Below are 24858 nucleotides of genomic sequence, written 5' to 3' on the forward strand. Positions count from 1 at the left end.
ACTTCAAACCGGCACTAGGAAACCGACTGAGAAACCAGAGTAAGGGTTTCTCCTGCAACCCGTTCCCTTTGTGCTGGAAGAACGAACGTCTCTCCACATGCTCAGTTCTGAGAGATAAGTGTGTGTGAAAGCCGTCCTTCACCTAGCTTGAAGGGAACACAAAGTTTCTTTTCATTTGCCAACTCCACTCTATACATATATATGGGGAGGTACAAGCTCCAACTCGGTTTTACAGTGAAAACGGCAGGCACTTCAAACCGGCACTAGGAAACAGACTGGGAATCCAGAGTAAGGGTTTCTCCTGCAACCCGTTCCCTTTGTGCTGGATGAACGAACGTCTCTCCACATGCTCAGTTCTGAGAGATAAGTGTGTGTGAATTCCGTCCTTCACCTAGCTTGAAGGGAACACAAAGTTTCTTTTCAGTTGCCAACTCCAATCCATACATATATATGGGGAGGTACAAGCTCCAACTCGGTTTTACAGTGAAAACGGCAGGCACTTCAAACCGGCACTAGGAAACAGACTGAGAAACCAGAGTAAGGGTTTCTCCTGCAACCCGTTCCCTTTGTGCTGGATGAACGAACGTCTCTCCACATGCTCAGTTCTGAGAGATAAGTGTGTGTGAAAGCCGTCCTTCACCTAGCTTGAAGGGAACACAAAGTTTCTTTTCAGTTGCCAACTCCACTCCATACATATATATGGGGAGGTACAAGCTCCAACTCGGTTTTACAGTGAAAACGGAAGGCACTTCAAACCGGCACTAGGAAACCGACTGAGAATCCAGAGTAAGGGTTTCTCCTGCAACACGTTCCCTTTGTGCTGGATGAACGAACGTCTCTCCACATGCTCAGTTCTGAGAGATAAGTGTGTGTGAAAGCCGTCCTTCACCTAGCTTGAAGGGAACACAAAGTTTCTTTTCAGTTGCCAACTCCACTCCATACATATATATGGGGAGGTACAAGCTCCAACTCGGTTTTACAGTGAAAACGGCAGGCACTTCAAACCGGCACTAGGAAACAGACTGAGAAACCAGAGTAAGGGTTTCTCCTGCAACCCGTTCCCTTTGTGCTGGATGAACGAACGTCTCTCCACTTGCTAAGATCTGAGAGATAAGAGTGTGTGAAAGCCGTCCTTCACCTAGCTTGAAGGGAACACAAAGTTTCTTTTCAGTTGCCAACTCCACTCCATACATATATATGGGGAGGTACAAGCTCCAACTCGGCTTTACAGTGAAAACGGCAGGCACTTCAAACCGGCACTAGGAAACCGAATGAGAAACCAGAGTAAGGGTTTCTCCTGCAACCCGTTCCCTTTGTGCTGGATGAACGAACGTCTCTCCACATGCTCAGTTCTGAGAGATAAGTGTGTGTGAAAGCCGTCCTTCACCTAGCTTGAAGGGAACAAAAAGTTTCTTTTCAGTTGCCAACTCCACTCCATACATATATATGGGGAGGTACAAGCTCCAACTCGGTTTTACAGTGAAAACGGCAGGCACTTCAAACCGGCACTAGGAAACCGACTGAGAATCCAGAGTAAGGGTTTCTCCTGCAACCGGTTCCCTTTGTTCTGGATGAACGAACGTCTCTCCACATGCTCAGTTCTGAGAGATAAGTGTGTGTGAAAGCCGTCCTTCACCTAGCTTGAAGGGAACACAAAGTTTCTTTTCAGTTGCCAACTCCAATCCATACATATATATGGGGAGGTACAAGCTCCAACCCGGTTTTACAGTGAAAACGGCAGGCACTTCAAACCGGCACTAGGAAACAGATTGAGAAACCAGAGTAAGGGTTTCTCCTGCAAACCGTTCCCTTTGTGCTGGATGAACGAACGTCTCTCCACATGCTCAGTTCTGAGAGATAAGTGTGTGTGAAAGCCGTCCTTCACCTAGCTTGAAGGGAACACAAAGTTTCTTTTCAGTTGCCAACTCCACTCCATACATATATATGGGGATGTACAAGCTCCAACTCGGTTTTACAGTGAAAACGGCAGGCACTTCAAACCGGCACTAGGAAACAGACTGAGAAACCAGAGTAAGGGTTTCTCCTGCAACCCGTTCCCTTTGTGCTGGATGAACGAACGTCTCTCCACAAGCTCAGTTCTGAGAGATAAGTGTGTGTGAAAGCCGTCCTTCACCTAGCTTGAAGGGAACACAAAGTTTCTTTTCAGTTGCCAACTCCAATCCATACATATATATGGGGAGGTACAAGCTCCAACTCGGATTTACAGTGAAAACGGCAGGCACTTCAAACCGGCACTAGGAAACCGACTGAGAAACCAGAGTAAGGGTTTCACTTGCAACCCGTTCCCTTTGTGCTGGATGAACGAACGTCTCTCCACATGCTCAGTTCTGAGAGATAAGGGTGTATTAAAGCCGTCCTTCACCAAGCTTGATGGGAACACAAAGTTTCTTTTCAGTTGCCAACTCCACTCCATACATATATATGGGGAGGTACAAGCTCCAACTCGGTTTTTCAGTGAAAACGGCAGGCACTTCAAACCGGCACTAGGAAACCGACTGAGAAACCAGAGTAAGGGTTTCTCCTGCAACCCGTTCCCTTTGTGCTGGATGAACGAACGTCTCTCCACATACTCAGTTCTGAGATATAAGTGTGTGTGAAAGCCGTCCTTCACCTAGCTTGAAGGGAACACAAAGTTTCTTTTCAGTTGCCAACACCACTCCATACATATATATGGGGAGGTACAAGTTCCAACTATGTTTTACAGTGAAAACGGCAGGCACTTCAAACCGGCACTAGGAAACAGACTGAGAAACCAGAGTAAGGGTTTCTCCTGCAACCCGTTCCCTTTGTGCTGGATGAACGAACGTCTCTCCACATGCTCATTTCTGAGAGAAAAGTGTCTGTGAAAGCCGTCCTTCACCTAGCTTGAAGGGAACACAAAGTTTCTTTTCAGTTGCCAACTCCACTCCATACATATATATGGGGAGGTACAAGCTCCAACTCGGTTTTACAGTGAAAACGGCAGGCACTTCAAACCGGCACTAGGAAACAGACTGGGAATCCAGAGTAAGGGTTTCTCCTGCAACCGGTTCCCTTTGTGCTGGATGAACGAACGTCTCTCCACATGCTCAGTTCTGAGAGATAAGTGTGTGTGAAATCCGTCCTTCACCTAGCTTGAAGGGAACACAAAGTTTCTTTTCAGTTGCCAACTCCAATCCATACATATATATGGGGAGGTACAAGCTCCAACTCGGTTTTACAGTGAAAACGGCAGGCACTTCAAACCGGCACTAGGAAACAGACTGAGAAACCAGAGTAAGGGTTTCTCCTGCAACCCGTTCCCTTTGTGCTGGATGAACGAACGTCTCTCCACATGCTCAGTTCTGAGAGATAAGTGTGTGTGAAAGCCGTCCTTCACCTAGCTTGAAGGGAACACAAAGTTTCTTTTCAGTTGCCAACTCCACTCCATACATATATATGGGGAGGTACAAGCTCCAACTCGGTTTTACAGTGAAAACGGAAGGCACTTCAAACCGGCACTAGGAAACCGACTGAGAATCCAGAGTAAGGGTTTCTCCTGCAACACGTTCCCTTTGTGCTGGATGAACGAACGTCTCTCCACATGCTCAGTTCTGAGAGATAAGTGTGTGTGAAAGCCGTCCTTCACCTAGCTTGAAGGGAACACAAAGTTTCTTTTCAGTTGCCAACTCCACTCCATACATATATATGGGGAGGTACAAGCTCCAACTCGGCTTTACAGTGAAAACGGCAGGCACTTCAAACCGGCACTAGGAAACCGAATGAGAAACCAGAGTAAGGGTTTCTCCTGCAACCCGTTCCCTTTGTGCTGGATGAACGAACGTCTCTCCACATGCTCAGTTCTGAGAGATAAGTGTGTGTGAAAGCCGTCCTTCACCTAGCTTGAAGGGAACACAAAGTTTCTTTTCAGTTGCCAACTCCACTCCATACATATATATGGGGAGGTACAAGCTCCAATTCGGCTTTACAGTGAAAACGGCAGGCACTTCAAACCGGCACTAGGAAACCGACTGAGAAACCAGAGTAAGGGTTTCTCCTGCAACCCGTTCCCTTTGTGCTGGAAGAACGAACGTCTCTCCACATGCTCAGTTCTGAGAGATAAGTGTGTGTGAAAGCCGTCCTTCACCTAGCTTGAAGGGAACACAAAGTTTCTTTTCATTTGCCAACTCCACTCTATACATATATATGGGGAGGTACAAGCTCCAACTCGGTTTTACAGTGAAAACGGCAGGCACTTCAAACCGGCACTAGGAAACAGACTGGGAATCCAGAGTAAGGGTTTCTCCTGCAACCCGTTCCCTTTGTGCTGGATGAACGAACGTCTCTCCACATGCTCAGTTCTGAGAGATAAGTGTGTGTGAATTCCGTCCTTCACCTAGCTTGAAGGGAACACAAAGTTTCTTTTCAGTTGCCAACTCCAATCCATACATATATATGGGGAGGTACAAGCTCCAACTCGGTTTTACAGTGAAAACGGCAGGCACTTCAAACCGGCACTAGGAAACAGACTGAGAAACCAGAGTAAGGGTTTCTCCTGCAACCCGTTCCCTTTGTGCTGGATGAACGAACGTCTCTCCACATGCTCAGTTCTGAGAGATAAGTGTGTGTGAAAGCCGTCCTTCACCTAGCTTGAAGGGAACACAAAGTTTCTTTTCAGTTGCCAACTCCACTCCATACATATATATGGGGAGGTACAAGCTCCAACTCGGTTTTACAGTGAAAACGGAAGGCACTTCAAACCGGCACTAGGAAACCGACTGAGAATCCAGAGTAAGGGTTTCTCCTGCAACACGTTCCCTTTGTGCTGGATGAACGAACGTCTCTCCACATGCTCAGTTCTGAGAGATAAGTGTGTGTGAAAGCCGTCCTTCACCTAGCTTGAAGGGAACACAAAGTTTCTTTTCAGTTGCCAACTCCACTCCATACATATATATGGGGAGGTACAAGCTCCAACTCGGTTTTACAGTGAAAACGGCAGGCACTTCAAACCGGCACTAGGGAACCGACTGAGAAACCAGAGTAAGGGTTTCTCCTGCAACCCGTTCCCTTTGTGCTGGATGAACGAACGTCTCTCCACATGCTCAGTTCTGAGAGATAAGTGTGTGTGAAAGCCGTCCTTCACCTAGCTTGAAGGGAACACAAAGTTTCTTTTCAGTTGCCAACTCCACTCCATACATATATATGGGGAGGTACAAGCTCCAACTCGGCTTTACAGTGAAAACGGCAGGCACTTCAAACCGGCACTAGGAAACAGACTGAGAAACCAGAGTAAGGGTTTCTCCTGCAACCCGTTCCCTTTGTGCTGGATGAACGAACGTCTCTCCACATGCTCAGTTCTGAGAGATAAGTGTGTGTGAAAGCCGTCCTTCACCTAGCTTGAAGGGAACACAAAGTTTCTTTTCATTTGCCAACTCCACTCTATACATATATATGGGGAGGTACAAGCTCCAACTCGGTTTTACAGTGAAAACGGCAGGCACTTCAAACCGGCACTAGGAAACAGACTGAGAAACCAGAGTAAGGGTTTCTCCTTCAACACGTTCCCTTTGTGCTGGATGAACGAACGTCTCTCCACATGCTCAGTTCTGAGAGAAAAGTGTCTGTGAAAGCCGTCCTTCACCTAGCTTGCAGGGAACACAAAGTTTCTTTTCATTTGCCAACTCCACTCCATACATATATATGGGGAGGTACAAGCTCCAACTCGGTTTTACAGTGATAACGGCAGGCACTTCAAACCGGCACTAGGAAACAGACTGAGAAACCAGAGTAAGGGTTTCTCCTGCAACCCGTTCCCTTTGTGCTGGATGAACGAACGTCTCTCCACATGCTCAGTTCTGAGAGATAAGTGTGTGTGAAAGCCGTCCTTCACCTAGCTTGAAGGGAACACAAAGTTTCTTTTCAGTTGCCAACTCCACTCCTTACATATATATGGGGAGGTACAAGCTCCAACTCGGTTTTACAGTGAAAACGGCAGGCACTTCAAACCGGCACTAGGAAACAGACTGAGAAACCAGAGTAAGGGTTTCTCCTGCAACCCATTCCCTTTGTGCTGGATGAACGAACGTCTCTCCACATGCTCAGTTCTGAGAGAAAAGTGTCTGTGAAAGCCGTCCTTCACCTAGCTTGAAGGGAACACAAAGTTTCTTTTCAGTTGCCAACTCCACTCCATACATATATATGGGGAGGTACAAGCTCCAACTCGGTTTTACAGTGAAAACGGCAGGCACTTCAAACCGGCACTAGGAAACAGACTGGGAATCCAGAGTAAGGGTTTCTCCTGGAACCGGTTCCCTTTGTGCTGGATGAACGAACGTCTCTCCACATGCTCAGTTCTGAGAGATAAGTGTGTGTGAAATCCGTCCTTCACCTAGCTTGAAGGGAACACAAAGTTTCTTTTCAGTTGCCAACTCCAATCCATACATATATATGGGGAGGTACAAGCTCCAACTCGGTTTTACAGTGAAAACGGCAGGCACTTCAAACCGGCACTAGGAAACAGACTGAGAAACCAGAGTAAGGGTTTCTCCTGCAACCCGTTCCCTTTGTGCTGGATGAACGAACGTCTCTCCACATGCTCAGTTCTGAGAGATAAGTGTGTGTGAAAGCCGTCCTTCACCTAGCTTGAAGGGAACACAAAGTTTCTTTTCAGTTGCCAACTCCACTACATACATATATATGGGGAGGTACAAGCTCCAACTCGGTTTTACAGTGAAAACGGAAGGCACTTCAAACCGGCACTAGGAAACCGACTGAGAATCCAGAGTAAGGGTTCCTCCTGCAACACGTTCCCTTTGTGCTGGATGAACGAACGTCTCTCCACATGCTCAGTTCTGAGAGATAAGTGTGTGTGAAAGCCGTCCTTCACCTAGCTTGAAGGGAACACAAAGTTTCTTTTCAGTTGCCAACTCCACTCCATACATATATATGGGGAGGTACAAGCTCCAACTCGGTTTTACAGTGAAAACGGCAGGCACTTCAAACCGGCACTAGGGAACCGACTGAGAAACCAGAGTAAGGGTTTCTCCTGCAACCCGTTCCCTTTGTGCTGGATGAACGAACGTCTCTCCACATGCTCAGTTCTGAGAGATAAGTGTGTGTGAAAGCCGTCCTTCACCTAGCTTGAAGGGAACACAAAGTTTCTTTTCAGTTGCCAACTCCACTCCATACATATATATGGGGAGGTACAAGCTCCAACTCGGCTTTACAGTGAAAACGGCAGGCACTTCAAACCGGCACTAGGAAACCGACTGAGAAACCAGAGTATGGGTTTCTCCTGCAACCCGTTCCCTTTGTGCTGGATGAACGAACGTCTCTCCACATGCTCAGTTCTGAGAGATAAGTGTGTGTGAAAGCCGTCCTTCACCTAGCTTGAAGGGAACACAAAGTTTCTTTTCAGTTGTCAACTCCACTCCATACATATATATGGGGAGGTACAAGCTCCAACTCGCTTTTACAGTGAAAACGGCAGGCACTTCAAACCAGCACTAGGAAACAGACTGAGAAACCAGAGTAAGGGTTTCTCCTGCAACTCGTTCCCTTTGTGCTGGATGAACGAACGTCTCTCCACATGCTCAGTTCTGAGAGATAAGTGTGTGTGAAAGCCGTCCTTCACCTAGCTTGAAGGGAACACAAAGTTTCTTTTCAGTTGCCAACTCCACTCCATACATATATATGGGGAGGTACAAGCTCCAACTCGGTTTTACAGTGAAAACGGCAGGCACTTCAAACCGGCACTAGGAAACAGACTGAGAAACCAGAGTAAGGGTTTCTCCTGCAACCCGTTCCCATTGTGCTGGATGAACGAACGTCTCTCCACATGCTCAGTTCTGAGAGATAAGTGTGTGTGAAAGCCGTCCTTCAACTAGCTTGAAGGGAACACAAAGTTTCTTTTCAGTTGCCAACTCCACTCCATACATATATATGGGGAGGTACAAGCTCCAACTCGGTTTTACAGTGATAACGGCAGGCACTTCAAACCGGCACTAGGAAACAGACTGAGAAACCAGAGTAAGGGTTTCTCCTGCAACCCGTTCCCTTTGTGCTGGATGAACGAACGTCTCTCCACATGCTCAGTTCTGAGAGATAAGTGTGTGTGAAAGCCGTCCTTCACCTAACTTGAAGGGAACACAAAGTTTCTTTTCAGTTGCCAACTCCACTCCATACATATATATGGGGATGTACAAGCTCCAACTCGGTTTTACAGTGAAAACGGCAGGCACTTCAAACCGGCACTAGGAAACAGACTGAGAAACCAGAGTAAGGGTTTCTCCTACAACCCGTTCCCTTTGTGCTGGATGAACGAACGTCTCTCCACTTGCTCAGTTCTGAGAGATAAGTGTGTGTGAAAGCCGTCCTTCACCTAGCTTGAAGGGAACACAAAGTTTCTTTTCAGTTGCCAACTCCACTCCATACATATATATGGGGAGGTACAAGCTCCAACTCGGTTTTACAGTGAAAACGGCAGGCACTTCAAACCGGCACTAGGAAACAGACTGAGAAACCAGAGTAAGGGTTTCTCCTGCAACCCATTCCCTTGGTGCTGGATGAACGAACGTCTCTCCACATGCTCAGTTCGGAGAGAAAAGTGTGTGTGAAAGCCGTCCTTCACCTAGCTTGAGGGAACACAAAGTTTCTTTTCATTTGCCAACTCCACTCCATACATATATATGGGGAGGTACAAGCTCCAACTCGGTTTTACAGTGAAAACGGCAGGCACTTCAAACCGGCACTAGGAAACAGACTGAGAATCCAGAGTAAGGGTTTCTCCTGCAAGCCGTTCCCTTTTTGCTGGATGAACGAACGTCTCTCCACATGCTCAGTTCTGAGAGATAAGTGTGTGTGAAAGCCGTCCTTCACCTAGCTTGAAGGGAACAAAAAGTTTCTTTTCAGTTGCCAACTCCAATCCATACATATATATGGGGAGGTACAAGCTCCAACTCGGCTTTACAGTGAAAACGGCAGGCACTTGAAACCGGCACTAGGAAACCGACTGAGAAACCAGAGTAAGGGTTTCTCCTGCAACCCGTTCCCTTTGTGCTGGATGAACGAAAGTCTCTCCACATGCTCAGTTCTGAGAGATAAGTGTGTGTGAAAGCCGTCCTTCACCTAACTTGAAGGGAACACAAAGTTTCTTTTCAGTTGCCAACTCCACTCCATACATATATATGGGGAGGTACAAGCTCCAACTCGGTTTTACAGTGAAAACGGCAGGCACTTCAAACCGGCACTAGGAAACAGACTGAGAAACCAGAGTAAGGGTTTCTCCTACAACCCGTTCCCTTTGTGCTGGATGAACGAACGTCTCTCCACTTGCTCAGTTCTGAGAGATAAGTGTGTGTGAAAGCCGTCCTTCACCTAGCTTGAAGGGAACACAAAGTTTCTTTTCAGTTGCCAACTCCACTCCATACATATATATGGGGAGGTACAAGCTCCAACTCGGTTTTACAGTGAAAACGGCAGGCACTTCAAACCGGCACTAGGAAACAGACTGAGAAACCAGAGTAAGGGTTTCTCCTGCAACCCATTCCCTTGGTGCTGGATGAACGAACGTCTCTCCACATGCTCAGTTCTGAGAGATAAGTGTGTGTGAAAGCCGTCCTTCACCTAGCTTGAGGGAACACAAAGTTTCTTTTCAGTTGCCAACTCCACTCCATACATATATATGGGGCGGTACAAGCTCCAACTCGGTTTTACAGTGAAAACGTCAGGCACTTCAAACCGGCACTAGGAAACCGACTGAGAATCCAGAGTAAGGGTTTCTCCTGCAACCCGTTCCCTTTGTGCTGGATGAACGAACGTCTCTCCACATGCTCAGTTCTGAGAGATAAGTGTGTGTGAAAGCCGTCCTTCACCTAGCTTGAAGGGAACACAAAGTTTCTTTTCAGTTGCCAACTCCAATCCATACATATATATGGGGAGGTACAAGCTCCAACTCGGCTTTACAGTGAAAACGGCAGGCACTTCAAACCGGCACTAGGAAACCGACTGAGAAACCAGAGTAAGGGTTTCTCCTGCAACCCGTTCCCTTTGTGCTGGATGAACGAACGTCTCTCCACATGCTCAGTTCTGAGAGATAAGTGTGTGTGAAAGCCGTCCTTCACCTAGCTTGAAGGGAACACAAGGTTTCTTTTCAGTTGCCAACTCCACTCCATACATATATATGGGGAGGTACAAACTCCAACTCGGTTTTACAGTGAAAACGGCAGGCACTTCAAACCGGCACTAGGAAACAGACTGAGAAACCAGAGTAAGGGTTTCTCCTGCAACCCGTTCCCTTTGTGCTGGATGAACGAACGTCTCTCCACATGCTCAGTTCTGAGAGATAAGTGTGTGTGAAAGCCGTCCTTCACCTAGCTTGAAGGGAACACAAATTTCTTTTCAGTTGCCAACTCCACTCCATACATATATATGGGGAGGTACAAGCTCCAACTCGGTTTTACAGTGAAAACGGCAGGCACATCAAACCGGCACTAGGAAACCGACTGAGAAACCAGAGTAAGGGTTTCTCCTGCAACCCGTTCCCTTTGTGCTGGATGAACGAACGTCTCTCCACATGCTCAGTTCTGAGAGATAAGTGTGTGTGAAAGCCGTCCTTCACCTAGCTTGAAGGGAACACAAAGTTTCTTTTCAGTTGCCAACTCCACTCCATACATATATATGGGGAGGTACAAGCTCTAACTCGGTTTTACAGTGAAAACGGCAGGCACTTCAAACCGGCACTAGGAAACAGACTGAGAAACCAGAGTAAGGGTTTCTCCTTCAACCCGTTCCCTTTGTGCTGGATGAACGAACGTCTCTCCACATGCTCAGTTCTGAGAGAAAATTGTCTGTGAAAGCCGTCCTTCACCTAGCTTGAAGGGAACACTAAGTTTCTTTTCAGTTGCCAACTCCACTCCATACATATATATGGGGAGGTACAAGCTCCAAATCGGTTTTACAGTGAAAACGGCAGGCACTTCTAACCGGCACTAGGAAACAGACTGAGAAACCAGAGTAAGGGTTTCTCCTGCAACCCGTTCCCTTTGTGCTGGATGAACGAACGTCTCTCCACATGCTCAGTTCTGAGAGATAAGTGTGTGTGAAAGCCGTCCTTCACCTAGCTTGAAGGGAACACAAAGTTTCTTTTCAGTTGCCAACTCCACTCCATACATATATATGGGGAGGTACAAGCTCCAACTCGGTTTTACAGTGAAAACGGCAGGCACTTCAAACCGGCACTAGGAAACAGACTGAGAAACCAGAGTAAGGGTTTCTCCTGCAACCCGTTCCCTTTGTGCTGGATGAACGAACGTCTCTCCACATGCTCAGTTCTGAGAGAAAAGTGTCTGTGAAAGCCGTCCTTCACCTAGCTTGAAGGAACACAAAGTTTCTTTTCAGTTGCCAACTCCACTCCATACATATATATGGGGAGGTACAAGCTCCAACTCGGTTTTACAGTGAAAACGGCAGGCACTTCAAACCGGCACTAGGAAACAGACTGAGAAACCAGAGTAAGGGTTTCTCCTGCAACCGGTTCCCTTTGTGCTGGATGAACGAACGTCTTTCCACATGCTCAGTTCTGAGAGATAAGTGTGTGTGAAAACCGTCCTTCACCTAGCTTGAAGGGAACACAAAGTTTCTTTTCAGTTGCCAACTCCAATCCATACATATATATGGGGAGGTACAAGCTCCAACTCGGTTTTACAGTGAAAACGGCAGGCACTTCAAACCGGCACTTGGAAACCGACTGAGAATCCAGAGTAAGGGTTTCTCCTGCAACCGGTTCCCTTTGTGCTGGATGAACGAACGTCTCTCCACATGCTCAGTTCTGAGAGATAAGTGTGTGTGAAAGCCGTCCTTCACCTAGCTTGAAGGGAACACAAAGTTTCTTTTCAGTTGCCAACTCCAATCCATACATATATATGGGGAGGTACAAGCTCCAACTCGGTTTTACAGTGAAAACGGCAGGCACTTCAAACCGGCACTAGGAAACAGACTGAGAAACCAGAGTAAGGGTTTCTCCTGCAACCCGTTCCCTTTGTGCTGGATGAACGAACGTCTCTCCACATGCTCAGTTCTGAGAGATAAGTGTGTGTGAAAGCCGTCCTTCACCTAGCTTGAAGGGAACAAAAAGTTTCTTTTCAGTTGCCAACTCCACTCCATACATATATATGGGGAGGTACCAGCTCCAACTCGATTTTACAGTGAAAACGGCAGGCACTTCAAACCGGCACTAGGAAACAGACTGAGAAACCAGAGTAAGGGTTTCTCCTACAACCCGTTCCCTTTGTGCTGGATGAACGAACGTCTCTCCACATGCTCAGTTCTGAGAGATAAGTGTGTGTGAAAGCAGTCCTTCACCTAGCTTGAAGGGAACACAAAGTTTCTTTTCAGTTGCCAACTCCACTCCATACATATATATGGGGAGGTACAAGCTCCAACTCGGTTTTACAGTGAAAACGGCAGGCACTTCAAACCGGCACTAGGAAACAGACTGAGAAACCAGAGTAAGGGTTTCTCCTGCAACCCGTTCCCTTTGTGCTGGATGAACGAACGTCTCTCCACATGCTCAGTTCTGAGAGATAAGTGTGTGTGAAAGCCGTCCTTCAACTAGCTTGAAGGGAACACAAAGTTTCTTTTCAGTTGCCAACTCCACTCCATACATATATATGGGGAGGTACAAGCTCCAACTCGGTTTTACAGTGAAAACGGCAGGCACTTCAAACCGGCACTAGGAAACAGACTGAGAAACCAGAGTAAGGGTTTCTCCTGCATCCCGTTCCCTTTGTGCTGGATGAACGAACGTCTCTCCACATGCTCAGTTCTGAGAGATAAGTGTGTGTGAAAGCCGTCCTTCACCTAGCTTGAAGGGAACACAAAGTTTCTTTTCAGTTGCCAACTCCACTCCATACATATATATGGGGAGGTACAAGCTCCAACTCGGTTTTACAGTGAAAACGGCAGGCACTTCAAACCGGCACTAGGAAACAGACTGAGAAACCAGAGTAAGGGTTTCTCCTGCAACCCGTTCCCTTTGTGCTGGATGAACGAACGTCTCTCCACATGCTCAGTTCTGAGAGAAAAGTGTCTGTGAAAGCCGTCCTTCACCTAGCTTGAAGGAACACAAAGTTTCTTTTCAGTTGCCAACTCCACTCCATACATATATATGGGGAGGTACAAGCTCCAACTCGGTTTTACAGTGAAAACGGCAGGCACTTCAAACCGGCACTAGGAAACAGACTGAGAAACCAGAGTAAGGGTTTCTCCTGCAACCGGTTCCCTTTGTGCTGGATGAACGAACGTCTTTCCACATGCTCAGTTCTGAGAGATAAGTGTGTGTGAAAACCGTCCTTCACCTAGCTTGAAGGGAACACAAAGTTTCTTTTCAGTTGCCAACTCCAATCCATACATATATATGGGGAGGTACAAGCTCCAACTCGGTTTTACAGTGAAAACGGCAGGCACTTCAAACCGGCACTTGGAAACCGACTGAGAATCCAGAGTAAGGGTTTCTCCTGCAACCGGTTCCCTTTGTGCTGGATGAACGAACGTCTCTCCACATGCTCAGTTCTGAGAGATAAGTGTGTGTGAAAGCCGTCCTTCACCTAGCTTGAAGGGAACACAAAGTTTCTTTTCAGTTGCCAACTCCAATCCATACATATATATGGGGAGGTACAAGCTCCAACTCGGTTTTACAGTGAAAACGGCAGGCACTTCAAACCGGCACTAGGAAACAGACTGAGAAACCAGAGTAAGGGTTTCTCCTGCAACCCGTTCCCTTTGTGCTGGATGAACGAACGTCTCTCCACATGCTCAGTTCTGAGAGATAAGTGTGTGTGAAAGCCGTCCTTCACCTAGCTTGAAGGGAACAAAAAGTTTCTTTTCAGTTGCCAACTCCACTCCATACATATATATGGGGAGGTACCAGCTCCAACTCGATTTTACAGTGAAAACGGCAGGCACTTCAAACCGGCACTAGGAAACAGACTGAGAAACCAGAGTAAGGGTTTCTCCTACAACCCGTTCCCTTTGTGCTGGATGAACGAACGTCTCTCCACATGCTCAGTTCTGAGAGATAAGTGTGTGTGAAAGCAGTCCTTCACCTAGCTTGAAGGGAACACAAAGTTTCTTTTCAGTTGCCAACTCCACTCCATACATATATATGGGGAGGTACAAGCTCCAACTCGGTTTTACAGTGAAAACGGCAGGCACTTCAAACCGGCACTAGGAAACAGACTGAGAAACCAGAGTAAGGGTTTCTCCTGCAACCCGTTCCCTTTGTGCTGGATGAACGAACGTCTCTCCACATGCTCAGTTCTGAGAGATAAGTGTGTGTGAAAGCCGTCCTTCAACTAGCTTGAAGGGAACACAAAGTTTCTTTTCAGTTGCCAACTCCACTCCATACATATATATGGGGAGGTACAAGCTCCAACTCGGTTTTACAGTGAAAACGGCAGGCACTTCAAACCGGCACTAGGAAACAGACTGAGAAACCAGAGTAAGGGTTTCTCCTGCATCCCGTTCCCTTTGTGCTGGATGAACGAACGTCTCTCCACATGCTCAGTTCTGAGAGATAAGTGTGTGTGAAAGCCGTCCTTCACCTAACTTGAAGGGAACACAAAGTTTCTTTTCAGTTGCAAACTCCACTCCATACATATATATGGGGAGGTACAAGCTCCAACTCGGTTTTACAGTGAAAACGGCAGGCACTTCAAACCGGCACTAGGAAACAGACTGAGAAACCAGAGTAAGGGTTTCTCCTGCAACCCGTTCCCTTTGTGCTGGATGAACGAACGTCTCTCCACTTGCTCAGTTCTGAGAGATAAGTGTGTGTGAAAGCCGTCCTTCACCTAGCTTGAAGGGAACACAAAGTTTCTTTTCAGTTGCCAACTCCACTCCATACATATATATGGGGAGGTACAAGCTCCAACTCGGTTTTACAGTGAAAACGGCAGGCACTTCAAACCGGCACTAGGAAACAGACTGAGAAACCAGAGTAAGGGTTTCTCCTGCAACCCGTTCCCCTTGTGCTGGATGAACGAACGTCTCTCCACATGCTCAGTTCTGAGAGATAAGTGTGTGTGAAAGCCGTCCTTCACCTAGCTTGAAGGGAACACAAATTTCTTTTCAGTTGCCAACTGCACTCCATACATATATATGGGGAGGTACAAGCTCCAACTCGGTTTTACAGTGAAAACGGCAGGCACTTCAAACCGGCACTAGGAAACAGACTGAGAAACCAGAGTAAGGGTTTCTCCTGCAACCCGTTCTCTTTGTGCTGGATGAACGAACGTCTCTCCACATGCTCAGTTCTGAGAGATAAGTGTGTGTGAAAGCCGTCCTTCACCTAGCTTGAAGGGAACACAAAGTTTCTTTTCAGTTGCCAACTCCACTCCATACATATATATGGGGAGGTACAAGCTCCAACTCGGTTTTACAGTGAAAACGGCAGGCACTTCAAACCGGCACTAGGAAACAGACTGAGAAACCAGAGTAAGGGTTTCTCCTTCAACCCGTTCCCTTTGTGCTGGATGAACGAACGTCTCTCCACATGCTCAGTTCTGAGAGAAAAGTGTCTGTGAAAGCCGTCCTTCACCTAGCTTGAAGGGAACACAAAGTTTCTTTTCAGTTGCCAACTCCACTCCATACATATATATGGGGAGGTACAAGCTCCAAATCGGTTTTACAGTGAAAACGGCAGGCACTTCAAACCGGCACTAGGAAACAGACTGAGAAACCAGAGTAAGGGTTTCTCCTGCAACCCGTTCCCTTTGTGCTGGATGAACGAACGTCTCTCCACATGCTCAGTTCTGAGAGATAATTGTGTGTGAAAGCCGTCCTTCACCTGGCTTGAAGGGAACACAAAGTTTCTTTTCAGTTGCCAACTCCACTCCATACATATATATGGGAAGGTACAAGCCCCAACTCGGTTTTACAGTGAAAACGGCAGGCACTTCAAACCGGCACTAAGAAACAGACTGAGAAACCAGAGTAAGGGTTTCTCCTGCAACCCGTTCCCTTTGTGCTGGATGAACGAACGTCTCTCAACATGCTCAGTTCTGAGAGAAAAGTGTCTGTGAAAGCCGTCCTTCACCTAGCTTGAAGGGAACACAAAGTTTCTTTTCAGTTGCCAACTCCACTCCTTACATATATATGGGGAGGTACAAGCTCCAACTCGGTTTTACAGTGAAAACGGCAGGCACTTCAAACCGGCACTAGGAAACAGACAGGGAATCCAGAGTAAGGGTTTCTCCTGCAACCCGTTCCCTTTGTGCTGGATGAACGAACGTCTCTCCACATGCTCAGTTCTGAGAGATAAGTGTGTGTGAAAGCCGTCCTTCACCTAGCTTGAAGGGAACACAAAGTTTCTTTTCAGTTGCCAACTCCACTCCATACATATATATGGGGAGGTACAAGCTCCAACTCGGTTTTACAGTGAAAACGGCAGGCACTTCAAACCGGCACTAGGAAACCGACTGAGAAACCAGAGTAAGGGTTTCTCCTGCAACCCGTTCCCTTTGTGCTGGATGAACGAACGTCTCTCCACATGCTCATTTCTGAGAGATAAGTGTGTGTGAAAGCCGTCCTTCACCTAGCTTGAAGGGAACACAAAGTTTCTTTTCAGTTGCCAACTCCAATCCATACATATATATGGGGAGGTACAAGCTCCAACTCGGTTTTACAGTGAAAACGGCAGGCACTTCAAACCGGCACTAGGAAACCGACTGAGAAACCAGAGTAAGGGTTTCTCCTGCAACCCGTTCCCTTTGTGCTGGATGAACGAACGTCTCTCCACATGCTCAGTTCTGAGAGATAAGTGTGTGTGAAAGGGGTCCTTCACCTAGCTTGAAGGGAACACAAAGTTTCTTTTCAGTTGCCAACTCCACTCCATACATATATATGGGGAGGTACAAGCACCAACTCGGATTTACAGTGAAAACGGCAGGCACTTCAAACCGGCACTAGGAAACAGACTGAGAAACCAGAGTAAGGGTTTCTCCTGCAACCCGTTCCCTTTGTGCTGGATGAACGAACGTCTCTCCACATGCTCAGTTCTGAGAGATAAGTGTGTGTGAAAGCAGTCCTTCACCTAGTTTGAAGGGAACACAAAGTTTCTTTTCAGTTGCCAACTCCACTCCATACATATATATGGGGAGGTACAAGTTCCAACTCGGTTTTACAGTGAAAACGGCAGGCACTTCAAACCGGCACTAGGAAACAGACTGAGAAACCAGAGTAAGGGTTTCTCCTGCAACCCGTTCCCTTTGTGCTGGATGAACGAACGTCTTTCCACATGCTTAGTTCTGAGAGATAAGTGTGTGTGAAAGCCGTCCTTCACCTAGCTTGAAGGGAACACAAAGTTTCTTTTCAGTTGCCAACTCCACTCCATACATATATATGGGGAGGTACAAGCTCCAACTCGGTTTTACAGTGAAAACGGCAGGCACTTCAATCCGGCACTAGGAAACAGACTGAGAAACCAGAGTAAGGGTTTCTCCTGCAACCCGTTCCCTTTGTGCTGGATGAACGAACGTCTCTCCACATGCTCAGTTCTGAGAGATAAGTGTGTGTGAAAGCCGTCCTTCACCTAGCTTGAAGGGAACACAAAGTTTCTTTTCAGTTGCCAACTCCACTCCATACATATATATGGGGAGGTACAAGCTCCAACTCGGTTTTACAGTGAAAACGGCAGGCACTTCAAACCGGCACTAGGAAACCGACTGAGAATCCAGAGTAAGGGTTTCTCCTGCAACCCGTTCCCTTTGTGCTGGATGAACGAACGTCTCTCCACATGCTCAATTCTGAGAGATAAGTGTGTGTGAAAGCCGTCCTTCACCTAGCTTGAAGGGAACACAAAGTTTCTTTTCAGTTGCCAACTCCACTCCTTACATATATATGGGGAGGTACAAGCTCCAACTCGGCTTTACAGTGAAAACGGCAGGCACTTCAAACCGGCACTAGGAAACCGACTGAGAAACCAGAGTAAGGGTTTCTCCTGCAACACGTTCCCTTTGTGCTGGATGAACGAACGTCTCTCCACATGCTCAGTTCTGAGAGATAAGTGTGTGTGAAAGCCGTCCTTCACCTAGCTTGAAGGGAACACAAAGTTTCTTTTCAGTTGCCAACTCCACTCCATACATATATATGGGGAGGTACCAGCTCCAACTCGGTTTTACAGTGAAAACGGCAGGCACTTCAAACCGGCACTAGGAAACCGACTGAGAAACCAGAGTAAGGGTTTCTCCTGCAACCCGTTCCCTTTGTGCTGGATGAACGAACGTCTCTCCACATGCTCAGTTCTGAGAGATAAGTGTGTGTGAAAGCCGTCCTTCACCTAGCTTGAAGGGAACACAAAGTTTCTTTTCAGTTGCCAACTCCACTCCATACATATATATGGGGAGGTACCAGCTCCAACTCGGTTTTACAGTGAAAACGGCAGGCACTTCAAACCGGCACTAGGAAACCGACTGAGAAACCAGAGTAAGGGTTTCTCCTGCAACCCGTTCCCTTTGTGCTGGATGAACGAACGTCTCTCCACATGCTCAGTTCTGAGAGATAAGTGTGTGTGAAAGCCGTCCTTCACCTAGCTTGAAGGGAACACAAAGTTTCTTTTCAGTTGCCAACTCCACTCCATACATATATATGGGGAGGTACAAGCTCCAACTCGGTTTTACAGTGAAAACGGCAGGCACTTCAAACCGGCACTAGGAAACCGACTGAGAAACCAGAGTAAGGGTTTCTGCTGCAACCGGTTCCCTTTGTGCTGGATGAACGAACGTCTCTCCACATGCTCAGTTCTGAGAGATAAGTGTGTGTGAAAGCCGTCCTTCACCTAGCTTGAAGGGAACACAAAGTTTCTTTTCAGTTGCCAACTCCACTCCATACATATATATGGGGAGGTACAAGCTCCAACTCGGTTTTACAGTGAAAACGGCAGGCACTTCAAACCGGCACAAGGAAACCGACTGAGAAACCAGAGTAAGGGTTTCTGCTGCAACCCTTTCCCTTTGTGCTGGATGAACGAAAGTCTCTCCACATGCTCAGTTCTGAGAGATAAGTGTGTGTGATAGCCGTCCTTCACCTAGCTTGAAGGGAACACAAAGTTTCTTTTCAGTTGCCAACTCCACTCCATACATATATATGGGGAGGTACCAGCTCCAACTCGGTTTTACAGTGAAAACGGCAGGCACTTCAAACCGGCACTAGGAAACCGACTGAGAAACCAGAGTAAGGGTTTCTCCTGCAACCCGTTCCCTTTGTGCTGGATGAACGAACGTCTCTTAACATGCTCAGTTCTGAGAGATAAGTGTGTGTGAAAGCCGTCCTTCACCTAGCTTGAAGGGAACACAAAGTTTCTTTTCAGTTGCCAACTCCACTCCATACATATATATGGGGAGGTACAAGCTCCAACTCGGTTTTACAGTGAAAACGGCAGGCACTTCAAACCGGCACTAGGAAACCGACTGAGAAACCAGAGTAAGGGTTTCTCCTGCAACCCGTTCCCTTTGTGCTGGATGAACGAACGTCTCTCCACATGCTCAGTTCTGAGAGATAAGAGTGTGTGAAAGGCGTCCTTCACCTAGCTTGAAGGGAACACAAAGTTTCTTTTCAGTTGCCAACTCCACTCCATACATATATATGGGGAGGTACAAGCTCCAATTCGGTTTTACAGTGAAAACGGCAGGCACTTCAAACCGGCACTAGGAAACCGACTGAGAAACCAGAGTAAGGGTTTCTCCTGCAACCCGTTCCCTTTGTGCTGGATGAACGAACGTCTCCCCACATGCTCAGTTCTGAGAGATAAGTGTGTGTGAAAGCCGTCCTTCACCTAGCTTGAAGGGAACACAAAGTTTCTTTTCAGTTGCCAACTCCACTCCATACATATATATGGGGAGGTACAAGCTCCAACTCGGTTTTACAGTGAAAACGGCAGGCACTTCAAACCGGCACTAGGAAACAGACTGAGAAACCAGAGTAAGGGTTTCTCCTGCAAAACGTTCCCTTTGTGCTGATGAACGAACGTCTCTCCACATGCTCAGTTCTGAGAGATAAGTGTGTGTGAAAGCCGTCCTTCACCTAGCTTGAAGGGAACACAAAGTTTCTTTTCAGTTGCCAACTCCACTCCATACATATATATGGGGAGGTACAAGCTCCAACTCGGTTTTACAGTGAAAACGGCAGGCACTTCAAACCGGCACTAGGAAACCGACTGAGAAACCAGAGTAAGGGTTTCTCCTGCAAACCGTTCCCTTTGTGCTGGATGAACGAACGTCTCTCCACATGCTCAGTTCTGAGAGATAAGTGTGTGTGAAAGCCGTCCTTCACCTAGCTTGAAGGGAACACAAAGTTTCTTTTCAGTTGCCAACTCCACTCCATACAAATATATGGGGAGGTACAAGCTCCAACTCGGTTTTACAGTGAAAACGGCACGCACTTCAAACCGGCACTAGGAAACAGACTGAGAAACCAGAGTAAGGGTTTCTCCTGCAACCCGTTCCCTTTGTGCAGGATGAACGAACGTCTCTCCACATGCTCAGTTCTGAGAGATAAGTGTGTGTGAAAGCCATCCTTCACCTAGCTTGAAGGGAACACAAAGTTTCTTTTCAGTTGCCAACTCCACTCCATACATATATATGGGGAGGTACAAGCTCCAACTCGGTTTTACAGTGAAAACGGCAGGCACTTCAAACCGGCACTAGGAAACCGACTGAGAAACCAGAGTAAGGGTTTCCCCTGCAACCCGTTCCCTTTGTGCTGGATGAACGAACGTCTCTCCACATGCTCAGTTCTGAGAGATAAGTGTGTGTGAAAGCCGTCCTTCACCTAGCTTGAAGGGAACACAAAGTTTCTTTTCATTTGCCAACTCCACTCCATACATATATATGGGGAGGTACAAGCTCCAATTCGGTTTTACAGTGAAAACGGCAGGCACTTCAAACCGGCACTAGGAAACCGACTGAGAAACCAGAGTAAGGGTTTCTCCTGCAACACGTTCCCTTTGTGCTGGATGAACGAACGTCTCTCCACATGCTCAGTTCTGAGAGATAAGTGTGTGTGAAAGCCGTCCTTCACCTAGCTTGAAGGGAACACAAAGTTTCTTTTCAGTTGCCAACTCCACTCCATACATATATATGGGGAGGTACCAGCTCCAACTCGGTTTTACAGTGAAAATGGCAGGCACTTCAAACCGGCACTAGGAAACAGACTGAGAAACCAGAGTAAGGGTTTCTCCTGCAACCCGTTCCCTTTGTGCTGGATGAACGAACGTCTCTCCAGATGCTCAGTTCTGAGAGATAAGTGTGTGTGAAAGCCGTCCTTCACCTAGCTTGAAGGGAACACAAAGTTTCTTTTCAGTTGCCAACTCCACTCCATACATATATATGGGGAGGTACCAGCTCCAACTCGGTTTTACAGTGGAAACGGCAGGCACTTCAAACCGGCACTAGGAAACCGACTGAGAAACCAGAGTAAGGGTTTCTCCTGCAACCCGTTCCCTTTGTGCAGGATGAACGAACGTCTCTCCACATGCTCAGTTCTGAGAGATAAGTGTGTGTGAAAGCCATCCTTCACCTAGCTTGAAGGGAACACAAAGTTTCTTTTCAGTTGCCAACTCCACTCCATATATATATATGGGGAGGTACAAGCTCCAACTCGGTTTTACAGTGGAAACGGCAGGCACTTCAAACCGGCACTAGGAAACCGACTGAGAAACCAGAGTAAGGGTTTCTCCTGCAACCCGTTCCCTTTGTGCAGGATGAACGAACGTCTCTCCACATGCTCAGTTCTGAGAGATAAGTGTGTGTGAAAGCCATCCTTCACCTAGCTTGAAGGGAACACAAAGTTTCTTTTCAGTTGCCAACTCCACTCCATACATATATATGGGGAGGTACAAGCTCCAACTCGGTTTTACAGTGAAAACGGCAGGCACTTCAAACCGGCACTAGGAAACCGACTGAGAAACCAGAGTAAGGGTTTCTCCTGCAACCCGTTCCCTTTGTGCTGGATGAACGAACGTCTCTCCACATGCTCAGTTCTGAGAGATAAGTGTGTGTGAAAGCCGTCCTTCAACTAGCTTGAAGGGAACACAAAGTTTCTTTTCAGTTGCCAACTCCAATCCATACATATATATGGGGATGTACAAGCTTCAACTCGGTTTTACTGTGAAAACGGCAGGCACTTCAAACCGGCACTAGGAAACCGACTGAGAAACCAGAGTAAGGGTTTATCCTGCAACCCGTTCCCTTTGTGCTGGATGAACGAACGTCTCCCCATATGCTCAGTTCTGAGAGATAATTGTGTGTGTAATCCGTCCTTCACCTAGCTTGAAGGGAACACAAAGTTTCTTTTCAGTTGAACTCTACTCCATACATATATATGGGGAGGTATAAGCTCCAACTCGGTTTTACAGTGAAAACGGCAGGCACTTCAAACCGGCACTAGGAAACAGACTGAGAAACCAGAGTAAGGGTTTCTCCTGCAACCCGTTCCCTTTGTGCTGGATGAACGAACGTCTCTCCACATGCTCAGTTCTGAGAGATAAGTGTGTGTGAAAGCCGTCCTTCACCTAGCTTGAAGGGAACACAAAGTTTCTTTTCAGTTGCCAAATCCACTCCATACATATATATGGGGAGGTACAAGCTCCAACTCGGTTTTACAGTGTAAACGGCAGGCACTTCAAACCGGCACTAGGAAACCGACTGAGAATACAGAGTAAGGGTTTCTCCTGCAAACCGTTCCCTTTGTGCTGGATGAACGAACGTCTCCCCACATGCTCAGTTCTGAGAAATAATTGTGTGTGAAATCCGTCCTTCATCTAGCTTGAAGGGAACACAAAGTTTCTTTTCAGTTGCCAACTCCACTCCATACATATATATGAGGAGGTACAAGCCCCAACTCGGTTTTACAGTGAAAATGGCAGGCACTTCAAACCGGCACTAGGAAACACTCTGAGAAACCAGAGTAAGGGTTTCTCCTGCAACCCGTTCCCATTGTGCTGGATGAACGAACGTCTCTCCACATGCTCAGTTCTGAGAGATAAGTGTGTGTGAAATTCGTCCTTCACCTAGCTTGAAGGGAACACAAAGTTTCTTTTCAGTTGCCAACTCCACTCCATACATATATATGGGGAGGTACAAGCTCCAACTCGGTTTTACAGTGAAAACGGCAGGCACTTCAAACCGGCACTAGGAAACAGACTGAGAAACCAGAGTAAGGGTTTCGCCTGCAACCCGTTCCCTTTGTGCTGGATGAACGAACGTCTCTCCACATGCTCAGTTCTGAGAGATAAGTGTGTGTGAAAGCCGTCCTTCACCTAGCTTGAAGGGAACTCAAAGTTTCTTTTCAGTTGCCAACTCCACTCCATACATATATATGGGGAGGTACAAGCTCCAACTCGGTTTTACAGTGAAAACGGCAGGCACTTCAAACCGGCACAAGGAAACCGACTGAGAAACCAGAGTAAGGGTTTCTGCTGCAACCCTTTCCCTTCGTGCTGGATGAACGAAAGTCTCTCCACATGCTCAGTTCTGAGAGATAAGTGTGTGTGATAGCCGTCCTTCACCTAGCTTGAAGGGAACACAAAGTTTCTTTTCAGTTGCCAACTCCACTCCATACATATATATGGGGAGGTACAAGCTCCAACTCGATTTTACAGTGAAAACGGCAGGCACTTCAAACCGGCACTAGGAAACCGACTGAGAAACCAGAGTAAGGGTTTCTCCTGCAACCCGTTCCCTTTGTGCTGGATGAACGAACGTCTCTCCACATGCTCAGTTCTGAGAGATAAGAGTGTGTGAAAGCCGTTCTTCACCTAGCTTGAAGGGAACACAAAGTTTCTTTTCAGTTGCCAACTCCACTCCATACATATATATGGGGAGGTACAAGCTCCAACTCGGTTTTACAGTGAAAACGGCAGGCACTTCAAACCGGCACTAGGAAACCGACTGAGAAACCAGAGTAAGGGTTTCCCCTGCAACCCGTTCCCTTTGTGCTGGATGAACGAACGTCTCTCCACATGCTCAGTTCTGAGAGATAAGTGTGTGTGAAAGCCGTCCTTCACCTAGCTTGAAGGGAACACAAAGTTTCTTTTCAGTTGCCAACTCCACTCCATACATATATATGGGGAGGTACAAGCTCCAATTCGGTTTTACAGTGAAAACGGCAGGCACTTCAAACCGGCACTAGGAAACCGACTGAGAAACCAGAGTAAGGGTTTCTCCTGCAACACGTTCCCTTTGTGCTGGATGAACGAACGTCTCTCCACATGCTCATTTCTGAGAGATAAGTGTGTGTGAAAGCCGTCCTTCACCTAGCTTGAAGGGAACACAAAGTTTCTTTTCAGTTGCCAACTCCACTCCATACATATATATGGGGAGGTACCAGCTCCAACTCGGTTTTACAGTGAAAATGGCAGGCACTTCAAACCGGCACTAGGAAACAGACTGAGAAACCAGAGTAAGGGTTTCTCCTGCAACCCGTTCCCTTTGTGCTGGATGAACGAACGTCTCTCCACATGCTCAGTTCTGAGAGATAAGTGTGTGTGAAAGCCGTCCTTCACCTAGCTTGAAGGGAACACAAAGTTTCTTTTCAGTTGCCAACTCCACTCCATACATATATATGGGGAGGTACCAGCTCCAACTCGGTTTTACAGTGGAAACGGCAGGCACTTCAAACCGGCACTAGGAAACCGACTGAGAAACCAGAGTAAGGGTTTCTCCTGCAACCCGTTCCCTTTGTGCAGGATGAACGAACGTCTCTCCACATGCTCAGTTCTGAGAGATAAGTGTGTGTGAAAGCCATCCTTCACCTAGCTTGAAGGGAACACAAAGTTTCTTTTCAGTTGCCAACTCCACTCCATACATATATATGGGGAGGTACAAG

This window comes from Vicugna pacos, unplaced genomic scaffold (genome assembly GCF_048564905.1).
Source record: "Vicugna pacos unplaced genomic scaffold, VicPac4 scaffold_19, whole genome shotgun sequence".
In the NCBI taxonomy this organism is placed as follows: domain Eukaryota; kingdom Metazoa; phylum Chordata; class Mammalia; order Artiodactyla; family Camelidae; genus Vicugna; species Vicugna pacos.